This window comes from Gymnoscopelus microlampas (assembly GCF_963454915.1).
Source record: "Gymnoscopelus microlampas genome assembly, chromosome: 23".
Classification (NCBI taxonomy): Eukaryota; Metazoa; Chordata; class Actinopteri; order Myctophiformes; family Myctophidae; genus Gymnoscopelus; species Gymnoscopelus microlampas.
In genome coordinates this window covers 36,444,086-36,452,718 of record NC_139960.1, presented here as the reverse complement: position 1 = coordinate 36,452,718, position 8,633 = coordinate 36,444,086, and the positions used below count along the sequence as shown (strand labels likewise).

Below are 8,633 nucleotides of genomic sequence, written 5' to 3'. Positions count from 1 at the left end.
GATTGGAGAGGACACAGTTGTTTGTTCACCACTTCTCCACCACTAAGCTCTTTTTGTGATAAAGCTGTGTTAAGACCAGGCGGAGACCTGCACTTTTTTCTAGTTTTGTGTCTTATCAACATAGTTGAAGAGCTGTGTTTCTCTACACATTTGTAAATGGAAGCTGAAGTGGGATGACTATGTTACACTGTGATGATGAATGCGGGTTGTTTTAGTTTGAGGGGAGAGCTGTTATCTACATTTCTGTACCGTCGGCCGTTCCCATGGCTACCTCTATTATATCCAGTGGTGGAAGAAGTACTCTGATTTTCCACTCATATTAAGTAAAAGTAACAATATTGCAATGTAGAAATATATGTTACAAGTAAAAGGTCTGCGTTCAAAATTGTACTTTTCCACTAAAGTACAAAAGTACAATATTTGCTTCTGAGATGTAGTGGAGTATTAAGTAAATATTGTAATTACGTAAAGCACTTGAGTAAATGTAGTTTCCACTGCTCTATCCTCCCTCGCTCTATTTATCATGTCATGATAAGTTAACATTCCTGCAGAGACTGCAGTGCCTTGTACCAAACTCTCTCCTTTACCTCAGGGAGTCTCTCTGCAGCCAGCCAGTAATGTGCCTCTCAGATGCCTGAAGAAGGTCTATTGACCGAAATGTTGCCTACATAAAGTTGTCCTTATTGTGCAAGTGTAGACGGTGTGCGGGTCATTTTATTGTATTCAGATACTGTATCCAGTCCACAAATGGAAGGGTCGGAAGGGTTGGAAGGGTCATCCAAATGCACATGTACTAATCGAAGCGTGAATTAAATTCAACCAGTCATGTGGTGGTAGGCTACAGTATATCCCCTTCACTTACTGTTTGAACTTGACCAAAGGTCTATACATTACAGTAATGTGAATATCATTTGACTTCAGGTTGCAGTGTCCAGCCTGCCAGAAAATGAGTGGCAGCCTCAAGGAAAAGGCTCTGTACAACCCAATATCAGTGAGTGTATTTGTGCAACTGAATGTCCCATGCATCAAAATATACTTATAGCCAGCAGCTATGCAGATGTCTACTGTGATTAGCGGTTCCACAATAATACTTATTTGTTTTAACTTGTCTTCAGGAAAAAAAAGAGACACACATCCGATGAGCAGTATCCCATCAGACAAACACATAATAGCCTACAGTTGTCCTCACCTTTATGTCAGAAAGCCCATCAGTGACACCTAGTGTCATGATATAGAAAGTACACACAACAGAAACCAAGGATTATATACTGCTCAAAGAAATGTAGGGAACACTTTCATCCCTTAATTATTTTGAGTTTTCATGAACTGTGTACATACTACTAACAAAAACTGCTTTTGAGCAGTGTATTTCAAGAGCGAGAGATTACAGTAAAAATCCTAAACATTCTTCCTCCATACTGGGAGAAAAACAGCATCTGAAAGTTTGATGGGATGCATTTTTACACGTGAAGCTGTGACCACTTAAACATTGCATCTTATGAGCAGTGGGGTTCTTCTTTCGCTGCCGAGCTGCGCGCGCATACGGGTTCTTATCACTGTGACCGTGACGTTGTCTGTTAATGTGTGCTCCTCCACATATAGAGACATAGCTCCACCGGGCCACCAGAGGGCGTTACCGTTTCTTTCAGGTCAGAGGAAGTTACACCGCGCGTGTCCAGGGTTGCCATGTCCGCTTATTATAAGCGACTTTGGGCTTGTTTTTCTATAAAGTTGCTTTTAAATATTAGTTGCAGGTTTTTGACTGATTCATTGAATACTTGATTCGAAGTTTGCAGGAAAAAAAAGCACATGAATGTACAGTTCAATACAAGGTCAGTTAATAGGAATTAAAAAACACAAGAAAGCCATTGGCTGTTTTTCTTTGTACTCTGGTTGTGTTTTTTGGGGGCTTGTTTCTAAAGGGTAATTGCTTATTTTGGGCTAGTTGTTTCTAATATGTAGTTGCTTGTTTGGGCTTGTTTCCAAATGTCGTTTAAACTAGTAGTTCTTAAAACACGTTCATTTCAAGGACCCCCTAAGTTAATATGTATTTGTCCACAGACCCCCATCTGAAAATATTTTGAGCCAGGATTTGTGTTGTTAAAATGTTTAAACATTTTCCAAAATTACCTCATTTTTTTCCAAGATATTTTGTTTCCTTTTGAAAGCAAAATAAAGCAAAATTTGGGCTTGTTTTCATAGACTTTGTTCCTTATTTCTCTCACACAATCTGGCAACTCCAGGTGACCGTAGGAGCGACGCGACGCGGTGTTGGTAAATCTGTGCAACAAGATGTATTAATGAGCTCTTAAAACATAATATTAGACACATAAGTTAGCAAAGGTCCAGTGGGGTTTATGATGATGAAAGTTGGCCTTTTATGGTGAAATCAATGACGTCTTGTTTACCGCAATGTACATGTAGCTACGCTATATGCTGCGTTCACATGGACAGATAAAAAGTTACATGCTATGCTACCGTTCTTTTTCAATGGAAGCCAGCGACATGAAGATACAAAGCAACGACGTTTGTAGCTGTAGCTCTGCTCTAGCGACAAACATTCAAAGATACAAAGCTAATTCAAGTTGAGCTGGGTTCAGGGTTGAAGTGGTTAATGGATGTTTTTAATAATCAAAATCTACAAAGTAACTAGTTACTATTAAGTCAGTGGTGGAAAGTAACTAAGTGCATTTACTTAAGCACTGTACTTAAGTACAATACTTTACTTGAGTACTTCCAATTTCCAATACTTGTGTTTTTATTTTTATTATTATTACTTGGGCCCTATACCAGTGGTTCTCTAACTTTTTCGTGCCAAGGACCCCCAAATTGAGATGTATGTGGCTGCGGACCCCCACCTGAAAATATGCTGTGCCAGGGACCCCCAGAAGCAAAGATTTGTGTTGCCTTTAAACATGTAGCCTTAAAAAAATAAGGATTTAAATTTTTGCAAACATTTTCACGATTTTTCTAAAATAGCAAACCTACAAACTCATAGCGCGGTACTTGTTGCTGCACTATGAGCTTGTAGATGTGCTATTTTTGAATAGCCAAAGTATAGCAAAGGAGTTAAAATGATTGTGACGCTCTAGTAACTAATTTGGCTGGGGACCCCCTGGTATCCCCCCAAGGACCCCTGGGGGTCCCCGGACCCCACTTTGAGAACCGATGCTATACCGATCTAAGCTCAGAATGCATCGCATTGCAACGCATTGTGCTTTGAGCTTGTAGATATGCTATTTTCAAAAGATTTGTATACATTTGAGAACTTGAAATGGGACATTCTGCATAATGAGTACTTTTACTTTTGGTACTTTAAAAAATGTTGGCCTATAATGACATATCCAGGGATGCGAGGTTGAAAGTGGTTAATGCATGTAGCTACAAGCAACTTGGATGCTATAATGCTGGCATCTTGCAATACCAACTCACCAATATTGCAGCTCTATGAAAAGCTTGGGTTATCCTCTCTGTATCTGTCAAGTTTTTGTTTCATAACAAATCCACTGTTATGTTATGAGCTTCTTTCTGTCAATAAGCAAATCAAGTTTGTTTTCAATAACGCAACGTCCTCCTGCATTATGTGCAATTTCAAATTCAGGTGGTGTGCAGGACAACATAATCACCTGCACTGATTACATTGACAGAAAGTAGGTCCTACCATGTCTACGGGGGATTCTTTGAAGGAAAGGCTGCAGCATTCAGCAGCTGCTGTTATTGTACCTAAACTGCTCAAAAAAAGTTCGGAAACTTAACTTCGGTCAATTATATCTCCCCTTTAATAATACCAATTGGTGTTGTGTTTTATATCATTTTTATCGTTGATTAGTCACCTTTACAACGAGGTACAGCTTGTAAGGATCGTGCATTCTTGGAATGAGCAACACAGCTAAACGTGTGGGTAGCGCCTCCAAAAAATTTGCCAAAATCACCCAATATGCTTCTGTTGGTAATCGCTCTTGTTTTGAGCAACCTGCCAGCACACACCTGCTGAGAGGTGTGTGCCAGTAGTCACAGGTGTGTGACTGCCTCACAGGTGAGTGACTGGCACCTGAACATGGGTTCTGCAACTTTGTTGAGTTTATGTATGCTCCAAGCAGCAACACTGCCCCCATGGACTGCCACGTTTGTCCCTTCAGGATAAGGCCCATGCAATAGGGCAAGTGAAGCTGGTGTTCCGTTACGCAGATTACGCATTATTTGATGTCAGCCCTGGTACCATTTGCAGGCAGGTGTGTGCCAGTCCCAGGTGTGTGACTGGCACCTGAGCATGGACCCTGCAACTTTGACATCTGTCTTTGGTGCCGTTGTGCAAATCTTGCCTGTAAATCTATGGTTCCTCAGTGAATCAAGGGGTCTTGGGATGTTATCTTCCTTGTTGACTTCACCTGTCTCACAGAACTTGGTCCTAAGTTTGGAAATGGTACCAGGGCTAACACCAGATAATGCTGTCACTCTGCATAACGGAACACCAGCTTCACTTGCCCTATTGCACGGGCCTTATCCTGAAGGGACAAACGTGGCATCTTTCCATGGGGGCAGTGTTGCTGCTTGGAGTACAAACTCAACAAAGTTGCAGAACCCATGTTCAGGTGCCAGTCACTCACCTGTGAGGCAGTCACACACCTGTGACTACTGGCACACACCTCTCAGCAGGTGTGTGCTGACAGGTTGCTCAAAACAAGAGTGATTACCAACAGAAGCATATTGGGTGATTTTGGCACATTTTTTGGAGGTGCTACCCACACGTTTAGCTGTGTTGCTCATTCCACAAATGCACGATCCTTACAAGCTGTACCTCGTTGTAAAGGTGACTAATCAACGATAAAAATGACATAAAACACAATACCAATTGGTATTATTAAAGGGGAGATATAATTGACCGAAGTTAAGTTTCCGAACTTTTTTTGAGCAGTTTATTTTGAATGTTTTCCGTCCTTCCTTTTTCAAATTCAAAACATTTCAGAAGCACTGGATGTGCATCTGAAAATACTTTGTGCCAGGGACCCCCATACTAGATTTGTGTTGTTGAAATGTTTCAAAAAGTCGCCACATTTTCAATTATTTTCAAGATGCTTTTGAAAATAGTCAATCTACAAGCTCACAATGCGATTAGTAACTAAAGCTATTTAGACCGGATCTAAGCACTGAACAGTAAATAGAAACGCCTTTAGAAAACTAGAGCAGATGTACAAGCTCACACCGTGTCATGATGCCACGCATCTTGTACTGCAATTTTCAAACAGCCAAAGTACATAATAGGGCTCAAGTTGTTAATACGTTTTGCAATAGTAAACTCTATACAAGTAACTAGTAACTAAAGCTTTCAAATAATTGTAGTGGAGTAAACGTATAATATTTGCCTCTGAGATGTAATGGAGTAGGAGTAAAAGTATTAAGTGTTGGAAATGCTCAAGTGAAAAGAAATAGCTTTTTCAGAGAGAGTACCCATTTATCAACTTCAATTTGATAGTGATCCAGTTCCAAATGTGTCATTTCTTTGTGTCATCACTTCCAATTTCACGTATGTATTCTGTATCCTGTATGGGGTTTTCTCCTGATTGGATATCATTGGTATCCGACTTAAAATGCATTGCAACCCCTGGTAGATCTTAAAGCTTGTATTGGGGTCCCTGGTACCAAATATTTTCAGGTGGGGGTGCGCGGCCAAATACATATGGATTTGGGGGTCCTTGACATGAAATAAGTTTGAGAACCACAGTGCTAGAAAGCAGATCATTCATTTATCTAACTGTTTAAAAGCCTTTTCAGTTGTACAGGGAAGCCACAAGCCATTCATCTGTGTGTTTCATTGTGAGCAGAGGGTTCTTACACGGCCCTGGAAATTCATGACTTTAACAGTTTTCTGGTGATAACATTTTGTTGTTTTCCGTCAGGATGGTGATAATATGGCAAGTGAAGAACAACGTGGCAAAAAAAGAAAAATAACATCAAACAAGGGTAAATGCTTTGTTTTATGTATGTATTGATTGATTCATAATCAAGAATTGTCCTCAGATAGCAAATAAAGTATGTACAAACGTCAGCATTGCAAAGTAGTGGACACAATGTAGGAAAAGTGTGTAAGAATGTAAATTAGATAATAGATGTATTTCAAACCTTTTTGTGTCACTGTAGAACAGCACCAAGTGGAGCAGTCTGTTCAAGATGACATGCTGCGCAAACAACTGCAGGATGTTAACATTTCCTTGCTGGCTGCCTTGGATGAGCTCAAACAACAGGTGCTGTAGCCCACACACTGCTAGGGATGGGAGGGTAATCGTATCATGGAGCTTTTAATTGTCTCCGCCAGGCTGAAGGCGTGGCCGAGACTATGTTTTGCCCCCTGTCCGTGTGTCCGTCCGTCCGGCTTTGGACAGCTAGTCTTCGGCACTGTTAAACCGATTGGCGTGAAACTTTGCATACACACTCCCACATCTGCGATAGGTGATTGGCTAATATGGGCATCTAAAGTTTGCAGGAGTGGCTCGTTAAAAAAAAGCCTCAAATCATGAACGATATGTTTGACTGTCGTGAAAGGCAGAGGAAGAAATACCAACATTCACATTGGCCTATTATAGCACACAACCAGGAGACTTTTTGCAACAAAATAAATAAACATATTACTCCTTCACGTTTTGTCCAAACAACACAAATCGGTACACATGTCTATAGTCATGTGATCAAGACGGATCTCTCAGATTTTTTTATAGTCGATCCAGATTGTGCAATATCTTCATCAACATTAATCCCTCAACTTCAGCAGATTCCACTCACCTCTATAATGACTGAATTCCGAACATTGCTGGCCCACAATAACATACCTGACCTGGCGGAGACCTGTGCTCCGAGGAGCACTTTTTCTAGTTCATCCTGAAATAGTCCTTCGTCATACACTGGACCTGAGCTGGCTCTGTACTTTGTTGGACCACTTTTTGTCTATGCCAAATCTCCTTGCCAAAAATAGCAGATCTAAAAGCTGACAATGTGACATGGTGTGAGCTTGTAGAACTGCTATTTTTGGCTAATATTCCCCTCCAGAATATTGAAGCTGGGGTGCAAGTGGTTTACAAAAATAGCATTTTAAGAGTAACTTTCTTTCTGTTTTTAGTGGACCAATGAATGTTGCAGACTGGTAAACAAGCAACGAGAGATCCTGCAATTGCTGCAAGGTAGCAATCATTTTACATATGTTTTAATACTAATGAGCCCTGTATAGTTACTATAACTTTGAAGATATTGTTTATGAAAACAAGTCCCATGGGATTTTTTGTTATACTTTTAGCATTGCTTGTTGAATTATACTCGCCATACTATTTGCAACGTGTTAATAAAGTATTCAATCAATCAGTGAAAAACTCCACAAAACAACTACTGATATAGCTATGGTATAATGCTTGGTGTGGAAGGTCATTAGCACTTGTCCAAGCCTTGACTACCATGCAGTCTTATGTAAAGGTAAAAATGTTATTTAGATGGCATGTTATTTAGACAGATGAAAGGTTAATTTGTTGACCCGGCATCCTATAGTTTATATAGTTCCAATGTAAATATTTATTTTGTGATATTATAATGCTTAGACTGATGCTAGCTGGGTCTTGGTTTACCTATGATCCTAGATTACTGAGGCACTACACTGTCTCTATGCATTTGATGCATTACCTTGTGTTTACCGTGCTTACTGTAAATCATCTGGATTAAGAGTGTCTACTGAATTGTAAATTGGAAGGTCCCTAAAGACTTTTGCACACCATGCCTGGTTGATTTGTGTGATTTATTCACATCAGTAATACTTTTTCAAACTTGTGTCCAGTCAATGCAATATTATATTTTATTTTCCTTTTTTCCTCTTTTTTTTTTTACCAGTTGTGCACTGATCTAAGCTCATCTGACCCAAAAATACTTAGTAACGTAGTATGAATCGATTTGAAAGTGTCGGTAAAACTATATATTAAGGTTGGGTCTATAGCCTAATGCGTTATAACCACATTTATAATGCATTATCTGCACTAATAAGGCATTAGAACACTTGCATGACAACTTATAACAAGGTTTAAGAAGTATTCTAACTTTAAACAAAACATCTACTGATGCACACACTTGGACACATCATCAATGTTGTTTCCTGGAGTCACTGGGTGTTTCGGGTCTTGCAACAGACACCCTCCTCCAGGCGACCCGACCGAGTTTGATCAGACCCCGGTCTGTGTCCAAGTGGCATGCGACTGCCTCCACTGTCTCTTGAGGGGAGTTGGAGACAGTGCTAATTAGGGGTTAGGGTGGCAGGTGAGATGTTAACAGCAAGTGTTGGCGACACGAGGAGGCTCTAGGCACTGTGGGTTGACTCTGGGCCTGGCTCCTCCTTCGTCTGACCAGAAGTGGGCATTCTTCTGTGTGTTGCGTCGTCATCATTGCTGCTAGGAAAGAACATCTCATTCTGCCTTGATGGATTTTTAAACCCCCCTTGCAGGTTTTACCACTGTTTGGGCTGCCAACCCCACTCCAACCCGGGTTAAAATAATATAATGTATAAGTGTATAATACATTGTATACATAATACATGGAACAGCACATAACTAGGTGACACTTTACTTAAAGGTCGGGTCTGTAATTCATTATAATCACATTTATAA

General features: G+C 40.3%; 1 long non-coding RNA gene across 1 annotated transcript; it reads left to right on the top strand.

Moving 5' to 3' along the window:
* The first annotated feature begins 2,254 nt into the window (after window positions 1-2,254).
* On the top strand, window positions 2,255-6,236 carry LOC311039715. The gene is made up of 3 exons (XR_014600192.1): window positions 2,255-2,294; window positions 5,898-5,961; window positions 6,139-6,236. It is a non-coding gene; the product is annotated as an uncharacterized lncRNA (long non-coding RNA).
* The last annotated feature ends 2,397 nt before the right edge of the window (window positions 6,237-8,633 follow it).